The sequence below is a fragment of the Bison bison genome, unplaced genomic scaffold, assembly GCF_000754665.1.
Source record: "Bison bison bison isolate TAMUID 2011002044 unplaced genomic scaffold, Bison_UMD1.0 scf7180017864353, whole genome shotgun sequence".
NCBI lineage: Eukaryota > Metazoa > Chordata > Mammalia > Artiodactyla > Bovidae > Bison > Bison bison.
This window is the reverse complement of record NW_011494925.1, coordinates 5552226-5560632: the sequence shown is the minus strand read 5'-3', so window position 1 is coordinate 5560632 and position 8407 is coordinate 5552226. Positions and strand designations below refer to the sequence as shown.

At 43.5% G+C, this 8407-nt stretch overlaps 1 non-coding gene across 1 annotated transcript; it reads left to right on the top strand.

Moving 5' to 3' along the window:
• The first annotated feature begins 862 nt into the window (after window positions 1-862).
• On the top strand, window positions 863-935 carry TRNAK-UUU. Its single transcript has one exon. It is a non-coding gene; the product is annotated as a tRNA-Lys (tRNA).
• The last annotated feature ends 7472 nt before the right edge of the window (window positions 936-8407 follow it).

Below are 8407 nucleotides of genomic sequence, written 5' to 3'. Positions count from 1 at the left end.
ATCTTTACTAAAGGTAATATACAAACACTTCAGTTTTTAAAGTCGACCTTCTAATTATTTCTATTTGCACCAATAAAATATTTGGGTTATCTGATGTGAACAGACAGCTCATTGGAAAAGTCCCTGATGCTGGGAAAGATTGAGGGCAAAAGGAGAAGAGGGCCTCAGAGGATGAAATGGCTGGATGGCATCACTGATGCAACGAACACGAATTTGGGCAAACTCTGGGAGATGGGCACAGAGAGGCCTGGCACGTTGCAGTCCATGGGGTTGCAAAGGGTCAGACACAACTGGACGACCTAACAACAACAGTATAAACCTATATTCTACACAAACATAAATACATATAAATAGGTATTTAGCCCATTATCGGAGAAGGCGATGGCACCCCACTCCAGTACTCTTGCCTGGAAAATCTCATGGGCAGAGGAGCCTGGTGGGCTGCAGTCCATGGGGTCCCGAAGAGTCGGACACGACTGAGCGACTTCACTTTGACTTTTCACTTTCATGCATTGGAGAAGGAAATGACAACCCACCCCAGTGTTCTTGCCTGGAGAATCCCAGGGACGCGGGAGCCTGGTAGGCTGCCATCTATGGGGTCGCACAGAGTCGGACATGACTAAGCAACTTAGCAGCAGCAGTAGCAGCCCATTATATGTATAAAATAAATGTATAACTCATTTATGTGTATAAAATACATGTATATGTATCCAATATATGTATAAAAGCCATTTTCAGGAGAAAAATATAGTATGAGTTTCTCAAATCATCTTAAGTAAAATTTTAAAGTCTAGACTGTTACTTTTCAGAAATAAACTGAGAGAATAAGAGGTAAAAACCTCCCCATAAAAATCTAGGGAGTTCCCTGGGGGTCTAGTGGTTAGGACTCAGAGCTTTTACCACTGTGGCCCCAGGTTCAATACCTGGTCAGGGAACTAAGATCCCACAAGCTGAGAAAAAAAAAAAAAAAGGTTAAAAATCTAAGGAGAAACACCTCCCTGCAACGCTAAATAAAAGCCTGTGGAGGAGACATGGAGTCGGGGGGCAGGCAGGATGGACCTGGAGTGGGAGACGCCAGTGTGCCTGGAAACGCCGTCCTCTGAAGGAACCCAGACCGAAGCGTGGTGGCTGCCCTGGGGCGCCGGGGCGGACGCGCGCTCGGAAAGACGGGGCCTGACCCAGTCGGGGAGAGCCGCTCTGACGCCGCCCTTCCCGCCCGCATCCCGGGGGACGCACCGCCATCTAGCGGCCGCGGGCCGACTCCTGCCCCCGGGTTCTCCCGGGGCCTCGGCGCCTTGCTCTGCAGGAGGAGCCACGGCCAGGCGGTGCGGGAGGGTTGAGGTCACAACACTGGAAGGAAAATGAAGTTGGAATTAGCCCTCCGGAGATTTCGCTTCTGAAAAACAGCCATCCAAAGCGCCCAGCACCTATAAAAAATGTTCCGGAAATGATAAAATGCTCCCGATTTAAACATTTATTTCTGCTGGTTTGCGTCCTTTCATGTTTAGAGTACATGGAGAAAAGCCTTTTTGTCCACGTAGCTTAACAGGTAGTATTTCCTAGCTTTTCCCTGGGAATTTAAAATACATGGTCACGGTCATGTTGATAACTCATACCGAAGCACTTTCCAAACCAGTGTAAAACTCTGCACATTGCAAATAGTAGAAAAAGAAAAAAATGTGTATATCAGAACTGCTTTTTCCAATTTCAAACCCATGAGGTTTTTTTAAGGTCATCTAAGATGGCCACTGATGCTGAAGCTGAAACTTTGGTGAAGAGTTGACTCATTGGAAAAGACCCTGATGTTGGGAGGGATTGGGGGCAGGAGGAGAAGGGGACGACAGAGGATGAGATGGCTGGATGGCATCACCAACTAGATGGACATGAGTTCGGGTAAACTCCAGGAGCTGATGATGGACAGGGAGGCCTGGCATGCTGTGATTCATGGGGTTGCAAAGAGTCGGACACGACTGAGCAACTGAACTGAACTGAACTGAACTGAAGATGGCAACCTGATGTGAAGAACTGACTCGTTTGAAAAGACCCTGATGCTAGGGAAGATTGAAGGCAGGAGGAGAAGGGGACGACAGAGGATGAGATGGTTGGATGGCATAACTGACTCAATGGCCATGAGTTTGAGTAAACTCTGGGAGTTGGTGATGGACATGGAGGTTGGTGTGCTGCAGTCAGTGGGGTCGCAGAGAGTTAGACACGACTAAGCAACTGAACTGAATTGAAGATTGATGAAAGGGTTTCAATCAGAATAGTACTTTTTTAACATTTAAAAAAAATTCTCAAATCTTTAACAGAGCTAAAGTGTTAACATTAGATATGTATATTGCTGTCTATAAATATTTATATGAAGGCAGAGAGATGGCAAAGAAATCACAACACTTTAATAATTACTTTAAATATCCTTTAAAATATAGCTTCTTCTTTTTTCTTTCTACATTTTTTTTTTTTTTAGTTTATTTTGGCTGTTCTGTGCTGCATGGGGGATCCTAATTCCCCAACCAGGGATCAAACCTGGACCCCTGCAGTGGAAGCACAGCATCCTAACTACTGGAAGGTCAGAGAAGTCCCTCTTATTTTTATTTATTTTTTAAATTTTTACTGGACTATATCAGGCCTTAGGAGAAATTGAACCAATTTTCAAACATTTACTAATACATTTTTACTTACAGCAATAGTTTTTGTAACAGTGATAAGGAAGAAAACTTACTTGTCTTACTAATTATATAATATCAGTTCTGTCAATGACTTTTGGGATGAAAGAAACCTAATACTGTTTTCCAAAGCTGTCAGTGGTCTCATTTGCTTTCTCTCAAAACTTCTGTGGGTGTTCACTACTGGGGAACTTCTTTTGTGTATACAGTTAGCAGGGGCCTGATGTGTTTATACACAATGTGTGTAGTTTATCTCCCTTTCCTAAAAAATTATTCTCACAAGTAAACCACTGACTTTGTTTTTTAAAAACAAGGGCAACTGCCTTTTCTACCAATGGCAGCTGAGCAGGACCCTCAGGTTTCTGGGGTTGGCTGACCCGAGTTCCAGGTACACACTGTCTCTGGTTCACTTCCCCTTCCGAGAGGCGTGAAGGCAGGAGGACAATTCATTACAGATGATGAAGCGAATTCAGATTAGACAAAAACACTACCACCACACGCCCCCACCTTCCTACATGTGATTCTTTTACATTTAAATATGTTTAGCAATATCTCTTGTGCATTTAAAACAATACTTCAACTTTTCCCAGGAAACTTGAAAATTCATTTTTGTATTGTTGACATTGAAATTTCAAGCATACGTCTGCCTATGAGAAAAGTCAAATCGACAAGCACTTAGTAAACTGTGCTGTCTCAGTACTGAAATCACAAAGTATTTTTTTTTTCATTTGTTTATTCTTCTCCCAACACTTTTGTATGTTCCTATCACTTTCTCTCTTTAAAAGACAAATACGACCACTGGTATTTTGAAATTGCTAAGTAAAACTTGTTCAATGTTAGATTTTCATGAATATTGAATCCAAGGTTATTAAGATCTGGAACAGACACATTGCAGCTAATAAAGTCAGGTGAAAATCAGAGAGCTGTTGAAAGAAGAGATCATTGACTGGAGGTGGTGACCAAGAAGCTTATTTTCTAATAAGCAGGAGGTATTTTGAATGCCCCAGTTCTGCCAACCTGAGGACTGATTCGGTTTTACTAATATGTCAAAGGGATGCTCTCCACCAGCACAGAACGGGCAGCCTTCAGTTCTGTAGCAACAATGACAATCACAGCCAGCAACCAGCCCTGCTGGCCTAAGCGTCACCCAAGGGCTTCCTCAGCAAGCCGCAGGCAGCAGCCCGACTGACGGGAGCAGGGCTGACTCTGCCCCCAGGATGGCCCCGCCAGAACCATCTTCTCAGGTAAAAGGAAGCCAGGTGCCCCTGCCCTCTCCTCGCTTCCACTCGCAGGGGCAGCCCTGGACGGTGGTGGGCACATCATACCCTCACGAGGAAATGGTTGACAGTATAACCCAGCCAGCTGATTGATATGCCAATGTGCTTTTAGACTCAAAATATAACCCACAGGGATGGCAGAAGCCCTAGGTATTGTCAGACAATTATGTTGAAACAGAGCTGTGTGAATTCTAAAAAACTTGGCTGGCGCTCAGCTCCGTCGCTAGCTATGGACAAAACACAACCCAGACAAGCCATTAAAAACACATAAATGTAATGGTTTTGGTACTCATCTTGCATGCTTAGTTAAGAGTGAAAATTCAGCAGACCTCTCAGCAATACAAACTCCCTGCCACATTTCTGATGGCAGAGGAAGTCCATTTTAGTTTGCATGTCGCCCAAGAAGAAGATTAAAATCCCAATTTTCCCCTCATCAAATTTAGATTGTGTATGTTATCAAGGAGTGTAATTTTGCTTTCTTTTATATTTCGGAGAACGTGAGAGCCAGCACCCACACAGAGACCCAGCCCGGTCGTGGCCCCAGTCTTGAGGCCCACTCTTAGAGGGAGGGGTTGGGAGCCCGGCTCACAGGCTAGCCCCCTTCAGAAGTTTGCCCTGAGGATCCACAGTGAGGGTTAAGAAGCCCCTCCGAGCGTCTCTGGTTTAAGCGGGGTCTCAGGGACGGGCAGCTTCTTCAGATTTTTAGGAAGAGATACCTGTTTCTTGACTAGGCCCTGTCCCTTGTGGCTCCCCTGGGTCCTGACACTCACAACGGTTCACATTTCTTCTGTGAGGGGCCAGATATCAGGTATTTCAGGCTTTACAGGTCATGTGGTCTCTGTCACAGCTACTCATTTCTGCCCTCCTGGAATGCAAGCAGCCACAGATCAGAGCCCCCGAGCGAGGTGGCTGGGACCCCCAAACCTCTGAAGTGGGCTAGCCTGTGAGCCAGGTGAATCTGCTCTTACGAGGCTGGCTGGTGAGCCGGGTGTGGCTGAAGGGCCCTCACGTTCCATCCTGGTCAGGACAGTCCATCCCAGTGCGTCAGGCCTTGAATCAGCCACATGTCTTGATTTTTGTTTTGGAAAACATGGTCCCAGAATTACAGAACCAAGGGTTTCCACAGTCATCCTCATCTTTGAATTTTTTTTCCGTAAGTCAAACTTGAATATCCTATATACTCTTGGCGGTAAGGAAAACATGGAACACTTATTTGGATAGACAAATGGAAATTCTTACCTTTAAAAATTGTCTACATGTACAGCGTCTCTTTATCTCTCTCTCTTTTTGCTTGGTTTACATTCCAACTCTCTAGATACGTTAGGTTGAAAATCTAGATTCAAGAATGAGACACCGAAATCAGTAATGGCAAAGGGACGCCTTCCTGTCTGATCACGTCAGGATCACCGATGCCAGGGAGGACCTCACTGCTCTGAGTCCCTTTAGCAGATTTGCTGAGGTCACAAAACACAATGGTGGAGTTTTAGAAACACTCACGTGTTTGTCTTTGAAAGCAAAACTGTGTTTGAACAACTCCCTTCATGTGAGAAATTTCGGTTCAAATGCCCAAGATGCAGACCTTCTAAGACCATCCCTACAGGAGCAGGCCTGTGAGCCTGCCTAGCTCAGCGCCCTGCAGCCCTTGCTGAAGAAGCTGTTCCGGAAACACCCTCATCGTCACCTTCTCTTCTGTATGTCCTTTCTTTGCTCCTTCCAGCCTCTCAGTCTTCCTGGGAATTTGATTACGGATTCTGCCAGTCTTTTACACTCTGACTCATACTCATTTCTGATTCATACTGAAAATCATCAGAGCTGATAAGTAACAGTTTAAATATCATGTCAAAAGGAGGACATTGAAGGAAAAAATGTACAACATCTTGAGCAAAAAAAACCCATTATTTTTTCTTGAATTTTCACAGGGTATCAATCTTAAGTATTTAATAGATAGATGGCATACATATAAATGTAGACATATGCATATATTTGTAATTAGATTCTGTAATGTGTGTACTTAAGACAAACGTATTTGCTCTCCTTATCTGTGTCCTATTTTATCTTTTAGTTGGAGGCTGTTTAATAATAAGAAAAGTAAACAAATAAAAAAGCGAATAAATAAAGTGTTTTTCAGGGTCAGCTATTTTTCTCATCTTAGTGCATGCAGTACTGTACATTTGGTAGTACTTATTTAATGCTTCTAATTAAGTGGAATGCTTTTGCTAATTCTGAATCTTCATTTACTGTAATTGTGGGCCTAAACACTCCCAGTAGGATTCCTTCCGAGATGGTTTTAAATTCACTGTGATTGTGCACATGGGTGGCTGCAGGAATAACCTGTTTAATTCCTCAGCCGTGCAGGCTCGGCACAAAGTTGAGCCATTTCCATAAGCGCGCCTTCTCTCTCTGGAGGCAGTTCTTTGACACATCAAATGAACGCTCTCTTTCCCCAGTAAACACGAAACACTTGCACTTCAGTCCCCGCGTCGCTGCACGTCTATGGGGAAACTTCTGCGGAGACCCACTAGCGTTGCTCTGGTCGCATCCCTCTTACTGCCAGAGGTGAGAAGGAAGCGAGCTGTCTGACCTTCATGGTGCCCTGCGCCCCCTGGCGGGGAAGTGTGCTGGTCCCCCAAGTGTTTCTCCAGGACTCACAGTCACTTCCTCTTTACACAACTCCTGAGGCTCTGCCAATCCAGAGCTAAAGATACTTCGTAATTAAAAAGTTAATTTTCAATAAAGTTTTCTGACCCATTTTGCAATTCTCCTCTAGCTTTGGAGAGTTCTCGGTCTACGAGTTGACCAACCACTCTTTACTGGGCGGGAAAGAACTCCTTAGTAGGACTGACCCAGCCTGTGAGCCGGCCAAGCTCAACCTGGTGTGAGAAAGATTTCCTCTATGCAGGACACTGATTAGAAAGAAGTAGAGACAATCAAGCAGAGAAGTTCTGGGACAGATAGGTAAGTGACACTCAAGAAATAGCACAGGGTCGGCAATTCCTGCAAGCTGGGAAACTTCCCTGGGAGATACCAGGGATGACCTCTCAAAAGCCAGGAGAGCTTTGAAAAAAGAGCGAGAGGGAAGGAAAAAGCGGGTAATGGCCCGCAGAAGCATGAAAAACAAAGACTCCTCATAAATGGACCCCCATTCAAGAGAAACAGAACATATAAGTAAATAAATAGGAGATATTTGCAGAAGAATGCCCGAAAGGCCATAAACTAAAATAATAGACATGCTTGTCCCTTGCTGTTAAGTTTATGGGTGGTTTCTAGTTCTTCATTTGCTTCTGTGCTTTCTCCATTTTCAACAACAGATGCATTCATTTGATGTTTTTGTAAGAAAAGATGTGTAAGTAATGTAAAATTCCAGTATTCAAAACAAATATTTAAAACAAGTACTGGTAACAAAAACAGCAAAAAACATAAGGTGTTAAAAAGAAAATACACAACTCCAAATTTAATCTATTTTATGTAAATGTCACATAATTAGTATACAAGTCAGTGGACTGGAAGGTGGTTCAATAGCTATTTTGAATCCAATTGGTTATCTTTGTGAAAAAAGTTAAATCCTTGCCTTGCATCATCCTCTAAAATAATGTCCTTGCAGATTAAAAATTAAGGCTGAGAAATAACATTATGCAGGAAAAAAGGAAATATCTGATGCACAGATAAATATGGAAAAGTTTTAAATGCATAATGAGGAAAGGAGTATAAAAGCAAATAAGATAGGCCCCCATAGCGTAGTCAATTTAAAATCCTTGTCTTCAAGCATAAATAAAATGTGAAGTTTACCAAGGGCGTGTTGTATGTGCTCAGTCATGTCTGACTCTTTGTGACCCCATAGACTGTAGCCTACGAGGCTCCTCTGTCCATGGGATTCTCCAGGCAGGAGTACTGGAGTGGGCTGCCATATCCTCCTCCATCTTCCTGACCCAGGGGCTGAACCTGTGTCTCTTGAGTCTCCTGCATTGGCAGGTAGATTCTTCAGCACCAGCACCACCTGGGAAGAAATTAGGGAATAGATACAAATTTTAGTCTATATGATAGATGAAAGGTTACTATTTACATTTTTGAAAACCAATCATCAGGATAAGAATAAATAACAAAATGAGTAACAGACACTGAGACAATCAGAAGGATGTGATAAAAGAGATGTGTGTATGTGTTCTCCATCGTTCCCCATCTTTGTCTCAGTCCCAGCGGTACAGGTAACCATAAGCATTTCTCGCTTTGGGTTATCTGATGCCCAGTCCTGCAGTCTCCTCCTCTTAGATGGATGTAGCTCGCTCTGTAGCAGGAGCTGAAGAGGATGAGTCTGTAGTTGTGCAAATTCAAGCCTTATTCTGTAGCCTCATAACTGAGCAACAGCTTAGCTATTTGCAAAATCCTTTGTTGGCTCTTTTTCCTTAATTTTCCTGAAAATATTGCTCTTTTAATTTTGCTCGCATGTTGCTTTGGAAAGTCTGCTGC